The following is a 26,449-nucleotide window of genomic DNA, read 5'->3' on the forward strand; positions in this document are numbered from 1 at the left end:
GCACGTCCATGGGGCATGGGAGATCTTTAAATCCCATAACCCTTACAGCTAGGTCAAGCAGGTCACCTTCATAGCTATGCTAAGTCCTCACCAGACTCAGCTGCTACTGTCAACAGCTCCAGGATCCCAGTTGTTGGTGGGACCTCAAGTGCCTTTAATGGATCTCCCACTCTCATTGATTGCAATGGTTCTCTCATCTCAGGATATTTTTACTTAAGTTCAGGAAAAAAAGAAACACAACAGGAACAGAGAAGACATGCTTTCATGGATACACAGCCACAGTATGAGGGAGAGACCACTGCTTCTCCCTTATTTAGTAGCTGTCAGTAATTCTACTAATTTGAGAGATGCCAGGGAAGAGGAAAGTGCAAAAAGGGCTGAGGAAGAGTATAGATCCCTCTGTTTGTAAATTCAGTTCCAGTTCTGTCATTGGTCCTTCTGGTTCCAAAGCCAAGCAGAAAATTCCTTGTCATTACAGAGCACCAACCCTTCAGTCATTATTGGCTAGAAGAAGGCTCCTTAAAGTTCCACATATTGAGAATAATTTTAAAAAGCTTTTATTCTGTTAAGTGTTGCAGCCTTTTTGAGGACAGGAATGACATATGCAGAGGTGTACATTAGGAAAAGCAACCATATATATAGGAGAGACTGTGTATAAAGGAAAGGAGATTGGAGACATGAAGACTAGTAAGAAGGCCACTGAAACAAGAGATTATGGAGTAAGAGATTAGGGAGAGAGAGTAAAGACGTGATCAATGAAAGTGTGAAAGTAGAATCAAAATGATTTTATTACTGAATAGATATGAATTATAGGGGAGAAGTCAAAGATGAATGAAGATTTGAACCTGGATGCCAGGTGATATCATCAATGGAAATTAGAAAAGGAAAGTGAGGAGAAGTGAATTTTATGGGTAAAGATAAGTCCCATTTTAAAAATGGTGATTTTGAGGTGCCAGCAGCATAGCTTGGTACCAATACCCAGGAGAGAAAATTAGAGATGGCAGGATCTCAAATGAAAGGTCAGGACTTGAGATAAGTATTTGGAAGTTATTTGTATCAAATAAATAGTTAGAGATATGAGACCAGATGGAATTGTAGTGAGAGAGAGGGAACAACCATTTATTAGTAAGTGCCTACTATGTGCCAGGGACTGTGCTAAGTGCTTTGTCAAGTATTATCTCATTTGATTCTTACAACAACCCTGTGAGGTAGGTGCTATTATTATCTCCATATTACAGTTGAAGAAACTGAGGCAGCAAAGGTTAAGTGACTTGCCCAGGGTCACATAGCTAGGAAGAATCTGAGGCTTGATTTGAACTCAGGTCTTCCTGACTCCAGGCTCAGTGCTCTATCCATTGTATTACCTAGCGCAGAGAGAGAGAGGAGGAATAAATTAGCAGAGGGGAGGATACTGACAGATTGACTTGAGAAATAATCACTAATTTCTGTCCTAGATGGACATTACTTAGCTATTGATTACTGGTATGAGAAGATGCTGTTAAAAGACACACAAAAAAATTCTGTGATATATGCAATTAATGCACTGAAGGAAAGTTGGCAAATGCAAATTTCATACACTGAATTCTCTTCCTCCAGATTTCTACTACAAAATTGGAAATAGACTCCAGGGAAATTTAATTATTTAAAAAATTAATTCAATTTCTCTCCCTTCCTTCTTCCCTTCTCCCTCCCTCAACTCCCCCACCAAAAAAGCAAAAAAAAAAAACCAAAACAAAACGCCAAAACAAACAAAAAAAAGCAACCAGAAAGACCCCTAAAACCTATCACAAACATGTATAACCAAGTAAAACAAATTCAGGGAAATTTATTGGAGACATGGAGTCAAAAGACCAAAGTTACAAGGTAATTCTTTTATAGGAAGAATAAGAAGACAGAGGCAATTTAAAGCCACTGCAAAGTCAAGCATGAATTATGGCAAGATGTAGGAGGACAGCACTTGGGACTGACATCTGCCACACTGTTAAGATCCAAGCAACTTGCTGCTTCTGAGCACATCACTGAGACAGAGAGCTTCTGACCTACCTAGAGAGTTTGGTTACAGCAGGGTGCCAGGATGATAACGTAGGGAGTTTCAATTTCACAAAATCGACAAAAGAAACTCAACCTGTACACATTATCTTTTATTTTTTATTTTTCCTTTTTGGAGGAGGGAGGGCAGGGCAATTGGGGTTAAGTGACTTGCTCAAGGTCAAACAGCTAGAGTCTGAGGCTGGATTTGAACTCAGGTCCTCCTGACTCCAGGGCCACTGCTCTATTCACTGTGCCACTTAGCCACCCCCACACTATCTTTTTTTTACTTTACATCATTCATTTCCACAAGATTTTGAGTTACAATTTCCTCCCCCATTTTTCCCTTACCCACCACCTCAAAACAGTGATACCACTGAATATCCCTTCCCCCAATCTGCTCTCTCTCATATCTTCCCCCATTCCCCCTCCAACTTTTCAGTAGGGCACAGTGGATGTCTATGCCCCAGTGCCTGTATATCTTATTTCCCAGTTACATGTAAAATAATAATAATAAATATATATCTTTAAACATTTGATTTTAAAACTTTGAATTCCAGATTCCTTCCCTTCCTCCCTCATCACCCACGCTTACTGGAAATATAGGTTGTACATGTACAGCTATGCAAAACATTTCCATAGTGGATATATTGTGAAAGACTGACTACCCTCCATCCTATCCCACCCCCCACCTGTTCTATTCTCTACTTTGATCCTGTCCCTTTTCAAAAGTGTGTGCTTCTAACTTCCCTCTCCCCCAGCCTGCCTTCCCTTCCATCATCCCCCCTCTCATCCCCTTCCCCCCTACTGTCCTATACGATGAGATACCCTATGTAAGTATGTATGTCATTCCCTCCCTAAGCCAAATTCAATGAGAAAAAGGCTGACTCATTCCCTTTTGCCTTCCTGTTCTTCCCCTCCATTGTAACAGTTTTCCCTTGCCTCTTCTATATGAGATAATTTACCCCATTCTGTCTCTCCTCATCTCCTCTCATTATATTATTCTCTCACCTCTTAATCTCACCTTTTAAGTATCATCCCTTTGTATTCAATTGGTCCTGTGCCCTCTCTCTCTATATACCTGTACACACATATACACACACTCACATATGAATTAATATGCCCATATACCCTCCTATATAGACAAATATGGGTATGTATACACACACACACACACATATATACACCCACACACATAAATTTTTATTCCCTTCAACCATTCTCATACTGAGAAAAGTTTCATCAGTTACAATTATTGTTTTTCCATGTAGGGATATAAATAATTCAACTTTGATAAATTCCTTATGATTTCTTTTCCCTGTTTACCTTCTCATGCTTCTCTTGCCTCTTGTATCGAAATGTCAAATTTTCTATTCAACTCTGGTTTTTTCATCAAGAATGCTTGAAAGTTCTCTATTCTACTGAACGTCCATATTTTCCCCTGAAACATAATACTCAGTTTTGCTAGGTAGGTGATTCTTGGTTTTAATCCCAGCTCCTTTGACCTCTGGAATATTATATTCCAAGCCCTTCAATGCCCTCAGTGTAGAAGCTGCCAGATCCTGTGTTATCCTGATTGTGTTACCACAATATTCAAATTGTTTCTTTTTGGCTGCTTGTAATATTTTCTCCTTGATCTGGAAACTCCAGAACCTGGCTATAACATTTTTTAGCAGTTTTCTTTTTCAGGAGGTGATAGGTACATTCTTTCAACCTCTATTTTGCCCTCTGGTTCTAAAACCAGGGCAATTTTCCTTGAGAATTTCTTGAAGGATGATTTCTAGGTTCTTTTATTGATCATGGCTTTCAGGTAGTCCAATAATTTTTAAATTATCTCTCCTGGATCTATTTTCAAGGTCAGTGGTTTTTCCAATGAGATAGTTCACATTGCCTTCTCTTTTTTCATTTGTTTGGATCTGTTTAATAGTATCTTGATTTCTCATAAAGTCACTAGCTTCCATTTGCTCCAATCTAATTCTGAAGGAATTATTCCCTTCAGTGAGCTTTTGAGATTCTTTTTCCATCTGGCAAATTCAGCTTTTTAAGGCACTCTTCTCCTCATTGCCTTTGTGAGCCTCTTTTGCCATTTGAGTTAGTCTATTTTTTAAGGTGTTATTTTCTTCAGTCAGGCTGTTGACTTTGACTCTCATTTCATAATTTTCTTGCATTGTTCTCTTCCCAATTTTTCCTCCACTTCTCTTATTTGGTTTTCAAAATCTTTCTTAAGCTCCTCTATGGCCTGTAACAATATCATATTTTTCTTGGAAGCTTTTGGTGCAGGAGTTCTAACTTTGCTGTCTTCTCCCTATGCCATGGTTTGATACTTTTTGTCCCCAAAATAGGAGTCTAATGTCATATTGCTCTGCTTGCTTTGCTTCCTTTGCTTGCTCATGTTGCCACTCAATTACTTGACTTTTGAGCTTTTTGCCACACCTCTTCTGCACTCAGTGCTGCTTATCCTCAGTCTCTGGCTGAGCAGCAACTGTGGTGTTGGGGGTGGTAGGTACAGTGTGAGCGTGAATGTGTGTATGTGTGTGCATGTGTGTCTTAAATGGGTGATGAAAAGGATTTTAGAAAGTGAAAACTTTAGATGAAATGCTTCAGGAAAAGAAGGGAAGGAAGAAACAAGAAGAGAAAGCAGACATAAAACACATGAAAAATTCTGATGAAGTTTCCAAGTGGGATTTCCTTGAAGAGGGGAAGCTGAGAGGTCACCTCATGGAGATAACAATATGAAACACACCTTATAGGATAGCAGATTCTAAGGAACTCTGCTACCAGAGAGGGGAGCTTTGTCCCAATAGCTGGGATTTTTGCAGCTACCAGAGCTATTAGTTGGGTACCCTCTCTGAAGCATCCACACACTCTGGCACCTGGTCATGCACCCCAGGAGCTCTACCCTTGACAGTGATCCAGGTCCAAGCAGATTGAAGCAAGAATGATTACCCCTCAGAATGGTCACTTGGTCTTCCTTACAATCTGTAGGCCAGGAGCTCTGAAGCAGCCACGTGGTGGAGTGGTGCCTCAGTCTTCCTCCAGGGAGTAAAGCCAGACTGCACTCTTCAACTCCCAATTCCCAAAGTCCACACTGCACTGACCTCTCACTTTGTCCTTAGCATCTATGGGTTGATAATTCTGGAAATTGCCACAGCTGCTGGTGACCTCAAGTCCCTCCAGCCGGTGGCTGATTGTGGCTGCCCTGAGGCTAAAACCTCCGGCTCACACTGGGCTGGGCTCCCAGAGCACTGCGCTGGCCCCTTCCTGCTGGCCTGCTGGACTGTCTTCAGAGGGAAGTTAGCTTCTCTCTGTCATTTTGTGGTTCTGTAGCTCCAAAGTTTGTTCAGAGTCATTTTTTTACATGAATTGGAGATGGAAGCAGGAGCCGCACATAAGTCCTGTTTCTACTTCGCCATCTTGACTCTGCCTCCCCACATTATCTTTTAAAGAGAATCTTTAAAAGTTTCATGTTTTCTGGTTATATTTGTTGAATTTCTGCCTCAATTCCATAAAGTGAATTGCCTTCTATTGGAAAATACCAGTAATAGAGTCTCTTTACTTTCAGAGAAGCTTCTGTTGATACTGAAGAGTTAATCCAACAATACAAAGCTCATTTACATCCTGAATTTACTTGCATAGCATAATTAAGTTTTGAATATAGGAATAAGAAAGGCATGGATTCACTTCCTAACACTAGCTGTGTGACTATGTGTAAGTCATTCAACTTCTCTGAGTTTGTTTCTTTATACATGTAATGTAATACCAAGGAAAGGCAACTTCCCAGGTTCAAAATACCAGCATAGGTGCTCTCTATTTTATTCAGTAACAAACCCAGAACAGAGAAGATCAAAACATGACATCCTAAATACTTCTCCACCCCTAGGCTATACCTTAATTAAGTCCACCACAAAGCCCCTCTTCTCAAATGGAGATTAGTTTCCAAACATAAGGTCAAAAGTTCCCCACCCCTGGATCACAATTGAATCTACCCCAGAGTTACATCAAGTTTAAACACAGCACTTAATACCCAAATGGAGGTCTTTTCTTCATCTTGACACGAGGCAAGTTCTCAGCAATCTTAGTTCCTGGGGAGACAAGGCTTAGCAAGGCCATAAGATACATTGCCAGTCCCTTCATGAATTCATCCTCTGTCTGTAGAACAGTCCTAGAACCCCTGAACACATTAGCAAAGCCCTCTCCCAGGATTTCTGTAAACATACAACAAGAAAATCCTTCTTCAGGGCTTCTGAACCAACAGAAAGGCTCCCAGACCCCTGCAACAACAGCACTGTCCTTCACCAGTGGACAGTATTCACTCTGTCTGCAGGACAGTCTCCAGACCCCTGCAACAACAGCACTGTCCCTCACCAGTGGACAGTATTCACTCTCTGTCTGCAGGACAGTCTCAGGGCTTCTTAGCGAACAGCCAGGTTCCAGGACTTCTTCAACAAAAGGACAGTCTTTCACCAGTGGACAAATCTGGCAAAATAACATCAAAACAGACAGACAAAGTACCAGCAAAACAGCCATGTCTCCTCAGTCCTTGGCAGCTCAGGGGGCAGGTCTCAAAAGTCCAGGGCAATTCAAAGCGGCCACCAGCAATTCTCTTAGTCTCTCTCTCTCCACGAGGTGCTGCTTCCAAAAAGAACTTCTGCCTCTCTCCAGTGTCTCTCCAAATCTACGTCACCAGCTCCTCCCACTTCAGGACTTTCTTTTCACATCAACAAGCCCATCCCACAGGTGGGATTAACAAACTCTGGGTTTTAATACAATCAATTTGAAAACCAAGCCAATACAGGGGAATCTTTAATTGCCATTACTATCACAATACATAGGAAAGGTATAATCCACAAAGGGTCTTTGTGAGGCTCAAATGAGATAATATATATTTAAAAATGCCATATCAACCTTAAAGCCACACTAATATATGTTTTTGTCATATATTCCTGAGAACTACTATATAAATGTCATTTTAAAAATGATGACTGAGAACTACCTGGCAATGAGGAGTCCCAAAGCTATTTCTCACTTGAATTCCATTAATATTCCTGGAGTTTTGATACATCTCTTTAATTTTGTCCTTGCTATTGCTTGCCTCTTTAGGAAATACCTGGAAGTAGGGTAACATTTTTCAAACCTGAAAGTTAACTTAGTATGGATAAAGAAGTCAGGAAGCTAAAAAAGCAGACCTGCTGCTAACCTCTAAGTAGGATATCTGACAGAACCCCCAAATAAATAGAAGTACAATTTAAAACTGGCAAGAAAATGTCTAATCTCAACTATAGTTTATAATTTGTTGAAGCTGAATGTGCTAAATTCATTAGATTAAAAAGTGTGTGTATGTCTGTGTAAAACCCTAATATGGGTGCAAAATTTTCTAATTTTATCATGCTAACTGCTATAGGGTTTAAAAAAATAGATAAAAACTTCATTTAAAAGCATTGGTCAAGAATTAAGCTTAAATTAATATAACAAAAGTAAAAACAACAATGACAAAAACACTGCTTTGATTCCTTCAGCTAACACTGACTGATATATAGTGTAAGGGGTACAGTGCCTTTTCCTGAGCATGACACAATCCTTTGTCTTCCTGGGAAGTTTCCGTAATCAACTGGACACTGTTATAGTGCAACCATGATAGAACAATTCATCTACCAGTTATCATTTTAAAATACTTTTCTTACAGAGTGATCACAGAGAGGCAGTGTTCTGAAGCAGAGAGTATATTACACTTGAGAAGCAGGAAGGCCTATATTCAAATCCCTTAGTTGACCCTTACAAGCTATATGACCCTGGGTAAGATACTTAGCTCCTCTATATGCCTTGGGTAACTCCCCAGGACTTAGCTACCAAGTTATAGACCATTGCTAAAAGTACTTTCATTTTATTTTTCCCTAGTAATTTGATAGGGGTACCATGATCCTATGATATAAGGAGAGGCAATGCATGATGTATTTCTGTCTATAACAGAAGAACACTGTTGTCAAGAATTAAATGCCCTGAGATCAATCAAGTATGGACAAATTTATGACAAAAAGACCAAAGAGGAAACTGTATCGGGGACTTTAGAGGTCTATTTCTAGAGAAGGCAAGGAAAGTACCTTTAAGTAATTTCAGTTTCCAATTCTCTCTCTAAATCCATAGCCTCAATTTTTAGCCTGAATATATCTTCTACTTCTTACCTTGCCAACTGTTGGATAATTTCATGCCTGTAAGACAAAAGGAGAACAGCATGGTGTAGTGGATAAAGTTGGCCTACGAGTCAGGAAGACTTAGGCTCAAGTGCTGCTTCTAACAGATAAGGATTATGTGACTCTGGACAAATCATTTAGCCCCCAGAGCATACAAACAATTATTTAAGACGATAAATTGTACAACTTTGGCTGAACTCTATTGGTACAGTTTCCCCACATGAATAAAATCTTAGGTGTAAATCAAACAAAGTAATTATCTGGGAGATGAAGGCCACCCCTATGTCTGCACTAAGGATAGCATTGTAAGTCTCAACAGCTTTGTTCATTTGGTAATTGCTATTCATCTGACCAGTGGTAGCCAGCATTCCATATCTTCCTCTCCAGTTTTGCATCTGTCAAAAACTCTGATAAAAACACTTATTTTAGCCAAATGTTATTAATTTAGAGGAGCTACTTAAAGTTGAATATTAATTCTTAATTTTCCAAGTCAAGTTCCAATGATCATCTGTATTTTAAAATTCCATGGAAAAATATAGCTCCCTGCTGATTTTGGACTTAATCTTCTTTTCTAATAAAATGGTATGACACTGTTAAATTCAGTTAGGTTTGGCAGACTTGGCGTAACATCTTTAAGGACAAGAGAGATCAAGATACTAAATTTCCCTTGAACTTGGTTAGTTCAGTGGAAGTACTTTTATGCAAAACAACAAAAGTAGGTTTTAAAGAATGTACTGTTGAGATTTTTCTGAGCTTTTAAATGTTTCAGTGAATTAAGGAGCTAGAGTGCTAATACTGAAGTCAGACCATACAATGCTGAGATTTCCAGTGAAAAGATTTATACCCTTGTCAAGTACTGGTTCAAAAACAAAGGAGAAATTAGAGCTAGAGAAAGAGAAGACGACATGGCAGACATACGTATATGTACATTAAGACTCATACAGTAGACTAAATCAGGATTCATACTATAAATCACATTGGAAATTATGTCCAAAGCTAAATTTATTTCTTTTTTCCCCCACTTAAGAGTATTTTATTTTTTCCAATTACATATAATGATAGTTTTCAACATTCACTTTATATGATTTTGAGTTCCAAATTTTTTCTCCCTTTCTCCCCAAGATGGCAAGCAATCTGATATAGTTTATACATGTACAATCATTTTAAACATATTTCCACATCAATCATGTTGTGAAATAAGAATCAGGAAAAAAAGGGAAAAACCACTAGAAAGAAAAAACAAACAAAATAGTCTGCTTTGATCTGCATTTAGACTCCATAGTTCTTTCTCTGGATGTGGACAGCATTTTCCCTCATGAATCTTCTGGATTGTCTTAGATCACTGTATTCCTGAGAAGAGCCAAATCTATTACAGTTGATGATCATTGCACAATGTTGCTGTTACTATGTACAATGTTCTCCCAGTTATGCTCACTTCACTCAGCATCAGTTCATGTAAGTCTTTCCAGGTTTTTCTAAAATCTGCCTGCTCATCATTTCTTATAGCACAATAAAATTCCATTATATTTATATACTACAACTTGTTCAGCCATTTCCCAATTGATGGGCATCCCCTCAATTTCTAATTATTTGCCACCACAAAAAGAGTTGCTATAAATATTTTTGTACATGTGGGTCTTTTTCCCTTTTCTTTGACCTCTCTGGGATACAGACCTAGTAGTGGTATTACTGGATCAAAGGTTTTATAGCCCTTTGAGAAAAATTCCAAATTGCTTTCCAGAATGGTCAGATCAGTTCACAACTCTACCAACAATGTTCCAATTTTCCCACATCTTCTCTAACATTTATCATTTTCCTTTTCTGTCATATTAGTCTATCTGATAGGTATAAGGTGGTACCTTCTGATTGTTTTAATTTGCATTTTTCAAATTAACATTGATTTAGAGTATTTTTATATGTTTATAGATAGCTTTAATTTCTTCATCTGAAAACTGCCTGTTCATGTCCTTTGACTATTTACCAATTGGGGGATGACTCTTAGTCTTATAAATCTGACTCAGTTCTTTATATATTTTAGAAATGAGACCTTTATCAGAAACACTGAATGTAAAAATTGTTTCCTAGCTTTCTGGTTTCCTCCCAATCCTGGCTGCATTGGCTTTGTTTGTACAAAACCTTTTTATTTTAATGTAATAAAAATTATCCATTTTGCATGTCATAATGTTCTCTATCTCTTGTTTGATAAAAAATTCTCCCTTTCTCCAAAGATCTGAGAAGTAAAATATTCCTTATTCTCCTAATTTGTTTATGGTATCACCCTTTATGTCTAAGCCACGTATTCATTTTGACCTTATTTTGGTGTGTGGTGTGAGACATTGGTCTATGCCTAGTTTCTATCACACTATTATGTCAGTTTATTTTATATCCTGCAACTTTGCTAATGGTGTTAATTCTATTGTTGATTCTCTAAGTATATTATCATATCATCTGCAAAAAGTGATAGCTTTGTTTCCTCATTGACTATTCTAATTCCTTTGAATTCTTCTCTAATTGATAAAATTAACATTTCTAGTACAATACTGAATAAGAGTGGTGATAATGGGCATCCTTGTTTCACTGCTGATCTTACTGAGAAAGCTTCTAGTGCATCCCCATTACATATAATGTTTGCTGATGGTTTTAGATAGATGCTACTTATCATTTTAAGGAAAATTCCATTTATTCCTCTCTCTAGTGTTTTTAATAGGAATAGGTGCTGTATTTTCTCAAAAGTTTTTTCTGCATATGTTGAGATAATCATATGGTTTCTGTTAGTTTTGTTGTTGATATGGTTAATTATGGTGATAGTGTTCCTAATATTGAACCAGCCCTGCATTCCCAGTAGAAATCTTACCTGGTGATAATATATTATCTTGGTGATAAATTGCTGCAATCTCTTTGCTAATATTTTATTTAGATTTTTTTGCATCAATATTCATTAGGGCAAATTTATTTCTTTAAGAAAAACTTGCCATCAGAGTTTTCTAAGACCAAAAAACAAGTTACTTCATTAAGCTTAAAACTAAAAATCAAAGAAAAAGGATATAAAAATTCCCTGTTCTGCATGTGGTTTTGATTTTAAAATTCCATTTGCTTTAATTTTATTTTAAATGGTTTATTTTAAAGGGTTAGGTCCTTAGATGATTAAATTGAACATGAAAACTAAGACAAAAAATTCCTTTATCCTTTCCATTCCGTTAGACAAAATGCTTTCCATCATGATTCTAATAATTCCAAAATTTACAAACTGGACCAACTGCGAGTATGGATAGAGAGCTCTGCCTTATACCCGTAACTGAAATGATAAAAACAGTACCTCAAAGCACGTGTCCTGTTGATGGTGGGTCATCTTCATATAAAATGGTTAACAAAGAAAGTCTTTCTTTAGATTTCACACTAAAATAACAGATTTGTATCCTTTTGGATTAATTCCTCTATATGTACATGAAGATACTTAAAGAATTATTTGAATATGTTTATGACAAGGAGCTTACTATATCTCAAGGCAACCTGTTCCATTTTTGGTCATGCATGAAGCAAGAAGATGTTAGTTCTATAAAGACAACTGGAAATTTGTTCCAAGATATAAATGGATCTCATCGAATCCTTTCAAAAAGCTTAAGAGTTTTCTATGGATCTTTTTCAGAATTATAACTTTTAGCAACTACATTAAATAGATGGGAGGATTATAAAAATTTCCCTTGTATGCTCTCTTTTCTGTCACTTAGATCCTAAAGAGAGAGATAATAACAACAACAATAATAATAACTGCTGATATTTATATAGCCATTTAAGGTTTACAAAAACACTTTACATATGTCATTTGACCCCCACAACAACCGTATGAGGTGGATGCTATTATTACTCCCTTTTTACTGATGAGGAAACTGAGGCTGAGAGAGGTGAAGTGATTTGTCCAGGGTCACAAAGCTAGTGTGTCTGAGCAAAGATCTGAACTCAAGTCTTCCTGACTCCAATTCCACTATACCACCTAGGGAAAAGAGAACATAGGTGCTACCTTTAGGCACACAAAGTTTGGAGAAAAGGTGCAGCACTGAACAGGGTCACTGTGAGAATAAGCAGGAATCATCAGGTTTATGGAGGTTAGGAGAAAAGATGTCTTGCAGTGGGGGGGGGGGGGTAAAAAGGAAGAGATGGGGGGATAAAAGTCCCAAGTGATAGCAATTAGGAGGAAATGATAGTAATAATTTCTCTAATGTTTTAAGGTTTACAAAGCATCTTCCTAAAAACAAACTTGTAATGTTTTAGCTATAATTACTCTAGTTTTAAAAATAAGAAAAACTGAGGTTCAGGGAAGTTAAATGATTTGCCTGGAACTACAAGATGATTAAGTGTTAAATGTTGGTGAGTAGTTAAACACAGGTCTTTTGACCCTAACACTTCAGATCTTTCCATTAAACCATGCAACCTCCCAGAGAGAAAAGTGTCCTTTGGCTACCTAATTGGGCTAGCAATTTTCATATAGACCATCTATATGCAAAGGATACATGAGGATGGGGTAGATATGTATAAATCTGGGGACTACTTGTATGAGATGACAAATAGAGGTCCTATATCTTTCAATCAGGAGCTAGGTGGCACAAGGGATAGAGTGCCAGGCCTGGAGTCTGGAAGACTCTTCCTGAGTTCAAATGTGGCCTCAGATACTAGCTGTCTGACTGTGAGCAAAGTGTTTCAGTTTCCTCATTTACATAATGAGTTGGAGAAAGAAATGGCAAACCACTCCAGTACCTTTGCCAAGAAAACCCCAAATGGACTCAGAAAGAGTCAGACATGACTGAAAATAGCTGAAAAACAATAAAATATTTTTTAATCAAAAGAGAGGGATTTTAAAGTTGATCACTATAACTTATACTTTGAAGTAAAATATTGTTAGTCTCTCTTTTTAGAGCTAATCCATTATCACTCATTTGGAAAAATGACAGCATTATTTTTCTTGGCACCTTTTCCTTTACTGTATCCTATGTATTTAAAAAGTTCTGTAATCTTGTAATCCCAAATTCAGTCACAAAATCCAGGAAAATTTTTCCAAAAATTACTTTGCTCTCCTCCTTCATGTAAGGTAGGAAAAATTCATAATCTGCTCTTTGTGAGGATTTCTATTGTGGTAATGTCTCTGATGTTTGTTATGCTTAACCCATTTCTTTCCTTGTAATTATCAGCAACACGTCTTAGAAAACGACAGACAGGTTTTTGTACTTTCTTAGAGACAGAAGAGGAAAAGAAGAGATTGTAAAACTATGCATCCTGTACCATCGAGGACACTGGAGAGAAACCCAGATGAAAGCAGATGACATAAATAAAGAGGAGAAATTGGGCTAATCCCTGGGGCCCTACAGAAGAAAAGACAACAAAACAGATGACAATATGCATGGGACCAGGAAGTGAAGAGGAGATTGTATACCTGCAGGAGACTGTGAACCTGCATTTTATTTTTTCAGACAGCTCTAGTTGCTAATCTTTTTTGTCTGCCCACTTCAAATCTTAACTCTTTTTAACTTCCTATCCGTTGGTTTTATATCTGGAAAAACAAAGGATAAGTCTATTCCCTCTTCTGACTAACATTTTTTTAATATATCTGAAGGGAGTGATCCTGCCTGTTTGTCTTCCATTCTTCAGGTTAAAAATCCCCAATTTCTATGCTAAGAAAGTGACTAAAATGTCTGCATCCTTCACCAAAAGATCTCACTGCCAGGATATGATAGAGGAGTCACATGTACATCAAAATATTTATATCAGCACATTTTATAGTATCAAAGAACTGGAAACTAAGTGGTATATTTGTTAATTGGGGAATGGCTAAACAAATTGTGGTAAATGAATGTAGTAGTGATTTGCTGGAACATTGCATAACATGTCAGAATTGGTTCATGTGTTGGTTAGTGCTTAGCTCTTCTTTACTTCTTTTTTAAATAAAGGATGACTCTCTGGGCAGGAAAGAAGGAAGGTATCTATTTGGAAATGAAGTTGACATGAAAATAAACAATGCAAATTTTAAAAAAAAATTATTCTTTTTTTGGTTTGTTTTTTGGGTTTTTTTGGAGAGGGGAAGGTAGGTGATTGGGGTTAAGTGACTTGCCCAAGGTCACACAGCTAAGTTTTGTGTTAAGTGTCTAAGGTCACATTTGAACTCAGGTCCTCCTGACTCCAGGGCCTGTGCTCTATTCACTGTGCCTCCCCTTCTAATTTTTTTAATGTCTAATTCCTTTGACCTTGGTATAGGACGGTTTTCAGAACTGTCATTCATTCTTTTTACCCTCATTTAAATGACCTCTATCCTTTCAATGTTTTTCTTAAAATGTGACACCCCAAACTGAATGCAATACCTCAGATATGATGTGATAAAAGTAGAGAATGATAGTAATATCACTTCCCATGATCTGTACACAAATTATGTCTCCTTGAGCTATTTTGTTAAGGGTTACCTCTCATCTTGATGGGGTGCTTGGGATCTATGTTTGTAAACTCAATTTGTAAAACCAGTTTGTAAAAATCACACTATTCCTCCCTCCCACCTCCCCAAGCTTCAGAGCTTTAACTCTGCCCAGCAACAACTCATGAATTGTTTCTCTCAGCTTGGAACAATAACAAGCTACACCTATGAATCCTTCACAAAAGTATCTATAAACATTCCAGCTCAGGCAACCTCAGGCAACTATTATCTCCCCTTTTGTAGAAGCAAGCACCCCAAGCGTCCTCAGGGTGGCTGCCAACACAGGTTCTTGGATCTGCTTTGTTAAAGGAAAGCAACTCAAAATGGGTTAACAAGCTTACTTTAATCAGTCAAATATGTATCATTTACCTAGTTCAGGGGAAAAAGGTCAGCCCCCGAACTTTAGAATATACAGACAGAATTATCAAGACAGAGAAACAGATCAAGCAGTTTTCCAAACTGTCCAACCATACCAAATCAACATCTGGGTTTTTCAACAACATCTGGGTTTTTCAAAGCTGGGGGGCTCTCAACAATGGCTTCCCAGAGTCTCATCTGATCAAATCACACTTCTCAAAGTGAGCCTCCAAAACAAAGCTACACATCAGGGCTTATAGGCCTTCTCCTGGCTCAGAGAATGTAACAACCTTCTGGACCCACTGCCCAATCAAAAAGTATCTACTGAAAAACAAGCCTCCCACCCCAGGCTCCAGGTGCACTTTAGCCTAGGGGCAGGGAAGATCTTAAAAATTTACATTCCCATTACACCCTTGTATAGTATATTGTAGTAAGGTGTATATTGTATATATACCGCTGCCCCCATGAATCCTCCCTCCCTTCTATCATTCCCCTGCTTATTCCCTTCCCCCCTACTTTCCTGTAGGGTAAAATACCCAAATGAGTGTATGTTATTACCTCCTTAAGCCAAATTCAATGAGAGTAAGGTTGACCCATTCCCTTTCACCTTCCTGCTCTTCCCCTCCATTGTAACAGTTTTCTATTGCTTCTCTTATATGAGATAATTTCTCATTCTCTCTCCCATTACATTCCTCTCACCTCTTGATTTTATTTTTTTGGTATCATCTCTTCCTATTCAACTGATCCTGTACCCTCTGTCTATGTATACATGTACACATATATACATACATTCACATATGAATTTATACACACATCCTCCTATACATACATACACACACACACACACACACACACACACATATATATTCCCTTCTACTATCCTCATACTGAGAAAAGTCTCATGAGTTACAATTATCATTTTTCCATGTAGGAATGTAAATAGTTCAACTTTAGTAAGTTCCTTATGACTTCTTTTTCCTGTTTACCTTTTCATGCTTCTCTTGCTTCTTGTATTTGAAAGTCAAATTTTCTTTTCAGCTCTAGTTTTGTGATCAAGAATACTTGAAAGTCCTCTATTTCATTAAATGACCATATTGTCCTCTGAAGAATTATACTCAGTTTTGCTGGGTAGGTGAGTCTTGGTTTTAATGCTAGTTCCTTTGATCTCTAGAATATCATCTTCCAAGCCCTTTGAACCTTAATGTAGAAGCTGCTAGATCTTGTGTTATCTTGATTGTATTTCCACAATACTCAAATTGTTTCTTCCTGACAGCTTATAATATTTTCTCCTTGACCTGGGAACTCTGGAATTTGGCTATAATATTCCTAAGAAGTTTTCCTTTTGGGATCTCTTTCAAGAGGTGACTGATGGATTCTTTCAATTTCTATTCTGCCTTTTGGTTCTAGAATCTTAGGGCAATTTTTCTTGAGAACTTCTTGAAGGATGATTTCTAGGTTCTTTTTTTTGATCATGGCTTTCAGGTAGTCCAATAATTTTTAAATTATCTCTCCTGGATCTATTTTCAAGGTCAGTGGCTTTTCCAATGAGATATTTCACATTGACTTCTATTTTTTCATTTGTTTGGATCTGTTTTATAGTATCTTGATTTCTCATAAAGTCATTAGCTTTGATTTGCTCCAATCTAATTTTGAAGGAATTATTCTCTTCAGTGAGTTTTTGAAATTCCTTTTCCATCTGGCCAGTTCGACTTCTTAAGGCATTCTCTTCATTGGCTTTTTGGGCCTCTTTTGCTGTTTGAGTTAGTCTATTTTTTAAGGTGTTATTTTCTTCAGCATTTTTTGGGGTTTCTTTTAGCAGGCTTGTTGACTTGATTTTCATGATTTTCTTGCATCATTCTCATTTCTCTTCCCAATTTTTCCTCTGCTTCTCTTAATTTTCTTCTTTTTTTCCCTTTTTTTGGAGGGGGAAGGATAGGGCAATTGGGGTTAGTGACTTGCCCAAGGTCACACAGCTAGTTTTTATGTTATGTGTCTGAGGCCAGATTTGAACTCAGATCCTCCTGACTCCAGGGCCAGTGCTCCATTCTCTGCACCACCTAGCTGCCCCACTCTTACTTGATTTTCAAAATCCTTCTTGAGTTCCACCATGGCCTGTAACCAATTCACATTTTTCTCGGAAGCTTTTGGTGCCGGAGTTCTGACTTCACTGTCTTCCTCCCATTCCATGCTTTGATCCTTTTTGTTCCCAAAAAAGGATTCTATGGTCTGAAGCTCTTTACCATGGTAGAACTCTGCTTCCAGTGTGGAGAGAGCTGTGTCCCACATTGCTAGGGTTTTCACAGTTGGTAGAGCTATGAGGAGGGTGCCCTCTCTACAGCCTCCACAAGCTCTGGCACACTGGCATTTCTCACCCCAGGACCACTTCCTAAGACTGTGACCCAGATCCAAGCAGGTCAAAGCAAGAGTGATTACCATCTGAATGGTCACTTGGTCCCCCTAGGATCTGCAGACCAGGAGCTCGGGAGGCAGCCATGGGGCAGCAGCTGCAGCCATTGTGCCACTGCCACCTCTCACTCTGGGGGCAGGGGCTGGACCATGCTCTTCAGTCACCCAGTTCCAACAGAGTTCCCTACTGACCTTTTACTTTCTCTTTCGTGTTTATGGTTTGAGAAGTCTGAAACCACCACAGCTGCCAGAGATTCACTCTCCTGAAGTCTGCTCCAGCCAGTTTGTGCTGCTGGTTGTGTAGCTGCCCTGGCCTTGGGCCCATGTGGCTCTTGTGGGACTGCTCAGCCCCCAGTCCACTGTGATAGAACCTCCTGTCAGCCTGCCAGGCTGCCTTCAGCAGGAGATTTGTTTCTCTCTGTCACTTTGTAGATGCTGTAGCTCTAAAATTTGTTTAGAGTCATATTTTACAGGTATTGGAGCTGGTTGGAGTAGAAGCTCAGCAAATTCCTGCTTTTACTCTGCTATCTTGGCTCCACCCTTGTCTCCTGTTTAACAGTTTGCTTGTTTTTTTTTGCTTTTTGGAGGGCAATTGGGGTTAAGTGATTTGCCCAAGGTCACACAGCTAGTTTTTGTGTTAAGTGTCTGAGGCCAGATCCGAACCCAGGTCCTCCTGACTCCAGGGCTGGTGCTCTATTCACTGCGTTACCTAGCCGCCCCCCTATTAGACATTTCTAAAGGGATGTCCCATAGGCATTTCAAACTCAATATATATCAAAACAGCTCATTATCTTTTTCTCCCAAGCTCACCTCTCTTCCAAACTTTCTTCTATCTGCTGAATCATCATTTTCCCAGTTATTCAGGTTCACAACCTGATCCTTGACTCTCATTCTCACCCCACATATCTAATTAAATGCGTAGTCATATTAACCCTATTTCTAGATCTCTCACCTCAGTCCTCTTTTCTCTACTTACATGGCTACCACCCCTAGTTCAGGTCCTAATTACCTAATGCCTAGACTATTATTGCATTAGCTTCTTAACTGGTCTCTCTCCACTTCAATCCATTCTCCAAATGGAGTGATGTTCTTAGCTCTCAAAAGTTATATTCTTAAATCACAAATCTAATCATGTCATTCCCCTGCTCAAATAAATTTTAGTGGCTCCATATTATTTTATAATGAAATATAAACTTCTCTGATGGCATTTAAAGTCCTTTACAATCTGGTTCCAGTCTATTATTCTAGGCTTACTTTCTAGTGCTGCTCATCATGTACCCTATGGCCTGGCTAAACTGTCCTTCTTGGTGTTCCTCACATATGACATTCCATCTCCCCTCTCTGTGCCTCTGCACAGGCTATACTCCAGGACTAGAGTACCTTCTCTCTTCACGTCTTCCTCCTAATAGAATTTCCTTCAAAATTCAGAACAAATACCACCTCCCATTCAAAGCCTTACTGATCTCCCCAGTTGCTAGTGCCTCCCCTCAAAATTAATTGGCATTTATTTTGTATACAGCATATTTATATATGTACATATATTCCCTAGAATATAAACTCCTAGAGGGCATAAACTTTGGTTTTTATCTTTACCGTCTGCTTGTGACTGAATATTTTGTACTTCTTATCACTGATATAATTCTGGATAACAAATTAAGTTTGCTTTGCTTTTTCTTCAAATACCACTGAATCCTTACAGCAAAAGCAAAGTGGACATAAATATCTGATTAACCCCTAATGATGGATGCCTCTTCCTAATGTAGTAACATCACTTAAATTCAGAAGACTTGTTAAAAATTTCTAAGCAAACAAGATGAAAATTAAGCCAACAAGCATCAATTTTCTCATAAACATCATTTAGTACACTAATATTTCTGTGATTTAAATACAACTGCATTTCTAGTCAACATTTGTATTATTTGTACAAAATTTACTATAATCAAACTATTATGATTGGGGTCCATGGTAAGAAAAAGTTTACTGATTGAATCCAGCTTAGCAATGTCTGGACAGGATGCAGAGACTGTTTACTTAAAAAAATTGCATTCCTTCTTCATTAGGTGGCAGAATAGATCAAACTAAAACAAAAGACTGAAATAAGAGTCTTTGATGTACTTTCTGAGGAGAGCCACCAAGATGATTAAAGCGTCAAAAAAAAAAGATTTACAATGCCTGGTTAGGAGAATTTAGATGATTCTGCCTAGACAAAGCACACAGATGACTTTAATAAACTTCAATTATAATTATGATATGGATGTTTTCCCTGTCCACTAAAGATATTCTCATCAAAGAGTGAACACAGAGAACAGGCTTAAGTCACAGTGTTAGGGAATAAAATATATTTAAGGAAATACTTAATAAAAGCTATTAAATGTTAAATAGATAAGGGATGCTATGGAACATTCTCCAAAGACCTTTCATACCAGAAATAATGCATACGGTATGACATAGTAGAAAGAACACTGGGTTTAAAGTCCAAAAACAGACCAGCTCTGCCACTTATTGAATGGCTTTGAGAAAATCATTTTACCTCACCAAGTGGAACTCTAGACTACATCATGCATATGCAATGACTACCTACCCTCCTCCATTTTATTTTTTAACTCTCTTTAATGTATTGCAATCCTAATAGAATGTAAATCTATCTTTTTGTTTGTATTTGCATTCCCAGTCTTAGCACAGTGCCCAGCACATAGGAAGCACTTATTTAAAGCTTACTGACTCTTCAGATAAGTTTTTTCATTTGCAAAACAAACAAACTAAATCAGAAGATTTCTAAGTTAGGATGGATCTTACGATCCTACTTTAAACCAACTGGGTTTAAATGACCCAGAACAGAGACAACTGACTAGACAAACTGACTAGCAATAAATTATTAAGCACCTACTATATTCAAGGCACTGGGGACACAAAGACAAAAATGAAACAATGCCTCTTTTCAAGGAGTTTCCATTCTATTAGGGAGGGAGAAAGCGCATACATATATAAGTATATGTAAAATATGCATAAAACAAATCCATGGTAATTTTTGGGGGAAGGCACTGGAAAAGCCTTTTGTAAGAGGTGGCAGTTGAGTTAAAGCTCTAAAAGAAACTAGGATTTCTAAAAGGCACAAGTGAGGAAGAGGTTTTTTTTAATGTCTAATTCAGTTTTGTTTTACTTTCAGTTCCAAATTATCTCCCTCCTTCCTCTCCCACTCCACCCATAGAGAAGGCAAGATAAATAAAATCCATTAAAAATATGCATAGACATCTAAGAAAAAAAAGAGAAAAAGAAATAGAAGAAACTATGCTTCATTGTGTACTGACCCCATCAGTTCTCTATCAGGAGGTAGATAAAATATTTATTTAATTATTAGTCCTTTGGAACTGTGGCTAGTCATTGTGCTGATCAGAGTTACTAAGATTTTCAAAGTTGATTATTGTTAGAATATTGCTATTATTGTGTAAATTGTTCTCTTGGTTCTGCTCACTTAACTTTGCATCAGTTCATACAAGTCTTCTCAGGTTTTTTGGAAACTATTCCCTTCATTATTTCTTATAGCACAACAGTATTTCATCACATTAAAATATAACCTGTTTTAGTCATTCTCCAATTGATGGGCATTGAGAGAATGCTATCTAGGCATGGGGGATATACTATACACAGAGACAGGAGATGGAATGTTATGTGAAAGTTAGAAAGTTGGTCGTTTTGGTTGGGCCATGGAGTGTATGAAGGGAAGTCATAGATAATAAGCCTGGGAGGGTAGGCTGGAGCCAGATTGTGAAGGGTTTTAAATGCCAAATAGAGGAATTTGTATTTGATTCCAAAAGTAATAGGGAACTACTGAAGTTGAACACGGGAGTGACATATATAGACCCAAACCTTAGCAACATTGGTTTGGCAGCTATGTGGAGGATGGATTAGAGGTAGGAAAGACTTACGGCAGGAAGACCCATTAGGAGACTATTTCAATAGTCTGAACCAGTGGTGTCAAATTCAGAATCAGAGACTGCTAAACTATGCATAAGGATCCCTGCAGGTCATATATTGAACATGCAATATCATCAATGTTCTATTGTATTCTATTTTATTAAATATTTATTAATTATCTTTTAATCGGGATTGGGCTACACTTGTGAGTGTTGTGGGCCATGCTAGGGAGTGTTGTGAGTCACATGAGGGTAGGGTACAGGGTTACATTAGGCAAGATTAATTTATAAATAAAGGCTTGGGGGTAGGGGCAGACCATAAAAGGACTAGAAATGTAAAGCCAAGGATTAGATTTATTCCATAAATTATAGGAAGCCACAAACTTTTGAGGTAGAAAGTAAAATGATAAAAGTGATACTTAGACAGACAACAGTGACATTAAATGACTTTAGGGAAGGGGTGTAGCTAGTCATTCCCTAGACCTTTATCATCGCCCATAAGTATTCCACTTTCTTGATCATTTCTTGATATTTTCTTGATTCTTTGACATTCCTCTATCTGACCACAAGCCTCCTCTTATCATTTCATCTCTCCTTCACATTTCCTTCCTAAACTTATCCTTTGCCAACATTGCTGCCTCTGATCCCTCCATCCCCCAGTACTTTTTCAGGTCATGACGCTTTGCCCTGACTTCACTTTCCTCTCTTCTAATCTTGGCTTTACAGTGAACCAATTAAATTCAACACTGTCCTTTATTCTAGAAGATACTTGCCTTATTGCAATACATCCTTTTCCAAAGGATTATTGGATTATTTCCCTCATCTGTCTAACTCTTCTCCTCTGCAAATACTGCAACAAAATGGCAATCTTGAGATAAACATGTCTACTTTTCAAGGTAGCCTTATAAGTTTGAAAGGTTGAAGAATCAAGATCCACTGGTTGCCAGCTGACTGACTAGTGGTAGGGGGAGTTTGTGTATTGGCAAGGATGACCACTAACAGAGGGATAGTCTTAGGTCTTGCCCTTGGTTACCAAGGGATACAGACTAGAAATTTTCTGCATGCAAAGCCAAGAGAAAATGTGAAATGTCTATTTGACAGTTACACTAAATGTTTCATATTTTTACGGTTTGAAGTCTTGACCTCCTAGGAGAATATAACAGTAGTTATTATTGTAGTTTGTTATCTGAAGTCTTTCGATCAGTGTGTGCTTATGGGTCTTTTTTATATAGGAAATGACAATCTGGTCCATACCCAATTCATATTCACATAAGTATAAGAGGCAGTCAGAGATCAACAATTACAGTTTGGGAGAGAGGTTTAAGCTAGAGATAATGAGGAGATCTTTGTAAAAACATCCTAAATATTAGTTGAAATTTTTAAATTTTATAATGTTTTGAAACATTTCATTAAAAAAAATAAAAGAGGAGACAAGATTCTGGAAAGATGGTGAAGTAGGTCAGAAAATTCCAAGCTCTCAAGATTTCTCCTCACAAAAGACATAAATTATTGCCTCAGGGAGAACACAGAGTAGGTAAAAATAAATAAGAGTAAGGGCAGAACAGTGATCCTCCTGGGATAGTCAGAGAAGATCTGAAGAAAAATCCCAGGATGAGGTTTGGTCCCTGTGAAGAGTAAACACCTCTAGGCTAGGTTCATTTAAACAACAAGCTGCAAGCTCTGCATTTAGCTGGGTGGAGAAGCTGCCTCAGTCCCAGACATAGGAACTTTTATCCCTGAGCCAGTGAGGGAAGTTGGGTATCTGAGCAGGGGAACCTCTGCTGACAAGAAATGACAGACCCAGCTGTGCTGTGAGATGAAACCTGGGGGAAAGAAGGAATCAGCACATACTCAGTGAGTACAGAAGCCCTGGGGCAGGGAGATCACTAGCTGTGGGCACTTACAGGAGGCTGGAGGTCTTAGTTTCAGTTTCAGGTCATAGAAAAGAACTGAAGGAGGCCAGAGGCACCATCCCCCATAACCCAGGGCTAGAGGTGATTACAAAAACGAATATGCTATCCCCCCCCCCCAAAAAAAAAAATGAACAGGCAAAGGAGAAAGAATTCAGCCACAGAGAATTACTATGGGAACAGAGAAAATCAGGGTTTGTCTTCAGAGAAGGACACTGGAGCAAAGAAACCCTCTTCTACCACAAAGAGTAATGCTAAATGGTCACCTGATCAAAAAGAATTCATAGAAGAACTTAAAAAAAAGCCTTTAAAAATCAAATAAGAGAGGCTGAGGAAAAACAAAAAAAAGAACAATCCAAGAAAAACAAATGCCACAATTAGAACCACACAAGACCTAGCAGGGTTGATACTAACAGAGTGAAGGTTTTGGAACAGTATATATTGAAGAGCAAAAGAAGTGGGGTTCTGGCTGAAAATATCATACCCAGCAAAACTAAGCATAATCCTGAATGGAAAAAACGGACATTTAATGAACCATCAGACTTTCAGGACTTAGTTGAACAAACAAACAAATCAAAAAACAAGAACCTGAACTTAATAGAAGATTTGACATACAAGAGCCAAGAGAAATGTAAGGTACATACCAAAGACTAATTACAAGGGAATCAATAAGGACAGACTATTTACCTTTTATGTATTAAAATGTAAAGCATGTATCTATGATTGTTATTAGTAATTAGGCAGCTTGTAAGAAAGATCAGGGCAGATCTGAATATGTGATTTTAAAAAGTAAAACCATTTAGGAACAGCTAAAAGAAATCTTATACAAATGAGGTACAAGAAAAAGAACCGACAGAGAGGAATTAGATGGGGGAGGACGGCTGTTAGTTCAAGAGGGAACAATACATATAGATATCAATTTTTATACATGTAGAAGGGTATAAAAGTCTTCCAAATTCAGAAAGAAATGAAATGCTAAGAGGATATAGATGGAGGGATCTCTAGAGGCGAGGGTGAAGAAACAGGTTAAAAAGAGATATAAAAGGGTGTTTTGATTAATGGGAATGGTAGGTTAAGGGAGGGATCCTTGGGGGGTTAGGTTAAGTAATAGGAGGGCAAGGTTGTGGGTAATATAGAAGAGTCAGGAGGGACAGGAATTAAAAGATATGCACAAACATAAAAGCAAAAATCAGGAGTAGAATTTGATAGGGAAAGTATATGTCCATGTATATATGTGTATATGTATATATCTATGTCACTATATAAATATATCCATGCTTAACTATAGAATTCTGTGGGGAATGGCGGGGAGGAAGGAGGAAAAAGGATAAAATAAAAAGTACACAGCAGAGAATAAAAGGAAACTTACAAGGCAGCAAAGAAAAGATGGACAGCTCTCAGCACAACATGCAGTATTTATTATACAGGATTTCTTGAAATGAAAATTTATTGCTATATGTTTTGAATCCTCTCTTATTTTCTACTATACAAATGACATGCTTTCCCCCCTTATTTTGTATTTAAGTTTAGAATGCTTCTTTTTCTTTTCTCTATTATGTTTTTAAGTCTAAAAGGAAAAAAGAAGTAACATCTGAAAAAATAAATAAATAAAAGGGTAGGGCAGAGACAAGAGGGCAGAGTAAGGCAGAAACTCACCAGAATTTTCCTAAATTCATTTCCAAACAACTATAAAATAATACCTCAAAATGAATTATAGAGTGGCAGAACTAACAAAACTATGGGGTGAAACAATTTTCCAGCCCAAGACAACTAAGAAGGTTGGCAGGAAAGGTCTGTCTTGCTCAGACAAAAAGAGAGTTCAGTCCAATGCAGGCAGCATCCTAGCAAGTCATCTGCAAGGCCCTGAGCCCCACTCAGGTCAGTGGTGAGGCTCCCTCAGCCCCAGTGCAGGAGGCCAGTGATAAGGCCTCACACCCTGTGGCACAGGTTAGTGGCAAGGCCCCATGCCTCTAAGTGTAAGAAACTTGGCACTGTGTCCCTTCCCTTCAAGGAATAAAGCACAACTTTAATATAAAAATTAAAAGTCACAAAATAGGTTGGAAAAATGAGAAAAAAAACACAAAAAAGTAACCTGACCATAGTAAGTTACTATGGTGACAGGGAATACCAAAACAAAAATTCTGAAAAGGACAATAATGTCAAAAGGGCTACATGCGAAACCTCCAAGAAAAATGTGAATTGGTCTCAGGACCAAAAAAAGAACTCCTAGAAAAGCTTAAAAAAAAAAAAGGATTTTTAAAATCAAAGAGAAGTAGAAACAAAATGAGGGAAAGTGATGGAAGAGAATCATGGTGGTAAAGGAAGCACAAAAAATGGAAAAAGATATACAAAAATTCTCAGAAGAAAAGAACTGCTTAAAAAGTAAGATTGGCCAAATGGAAAAGGAGGTACAAAAACTCACTAAAGAAAATAACTTCTTAAAAATTAGAATTGAGTAAGTGGAAGCTAACAAATCCATAAGACATCAAGAAATAATAAAACAAAATTAAAAGAATGAAAGAAATAGAAGAAAATGTGAAATATCTCACTGGACAAACAACTGACCTGGATGGAAAATAGATCCAGGTGGGGTGGCTAGGTGGTATAGTGAAAAGAACACTGGACCTGAAACCAGGAGGACCCGAGTTCAAATCCAGCCTCAGATATTTAACACAAAAATTAGCTGTGTGACACTAGGCAAGTCACTTAACCCCAATTGCCCTACCTTCCCCCCTGCCCCCCCCCCAAAATAAAAAAAGCAAAAATAGATCCAGGAGAGATAATTTAAGAATTATTGGATTATTTGAAAGCCACGACCAAAAAAAGGGCCCAGATGTTATTTTTCAAGACATTATCAAGGAAAATTGCCTACAACCTGAAGGTAAAATAGAAACTGAATTTACGGATCACCTCCTGAAAGAAATCTCAAAATGAAAACTCCCAGGAATATTATGGCCAAATTCCAGAACTCCTAGGACAAGGAGAAAATACTGCAAGCAGCCAGAAAGAAACAATTTGAATATTGTGGAGCTCGGTCAGGATTACACAGAATTTAGTTTCTACATGAAAGGTTTGGTGGGTTTGGACTATGATATTCTGGAAGGCAAAAGAGCTAGGATTACAAACCAAGAATCTCCTATCCAGTCAAACTGAGCAAAAACCTTCAGAGGGAAAAAATGTTAATTTAATGAA

The 26,449-nt window shown here is 37.9% G+C and overlaps 1 protein-coding gene across 5 annotated transcripts in view; it reads right to left on the reverse strand.

The window, feature by feature from the left end:
- Window positions 1–26,449, reverse strand: part of ZHX3 (zinc fingers and homeoboxes 3) — a 160,253-nt gene that overhangs the window by 24,029 nt on the left and 109,775 nt on the right. For 2 of the 5 annotated variants that reach the window (XM_069063581.1, XM_069063580.1), the window contains one exon: window positions 8,208–8,234. The exons of the other annotated variants lie outside the window; for them this stretch is intronic. The gene's annotated coding sequence lies outside the window, so the exon portion shown is untranslated. The remainder of the gene's footprint in view (window positions 1–8,207; window positions 8,235–26,449) is intronic. 5 annotated transcript variants of the gene reach the window in all.

Source organism: Petaurus breviceps, unplaced genomic scaffold (assembly GCF_028583685.1).
Source record: "Petaurus breviceps papuanus isolate PSGF00001 unplaced genomic scaffold, PetGlider_PUasm1.0 90591, whole genome shotgun sequence".
Classification (NCBI taxonomy): domain Eukaryota; kingdom Metazoa; phylum Chordata; class Mammalia; order Diprotodontia; family Petauridae; genus Petaurus; species Petaurus breviceps.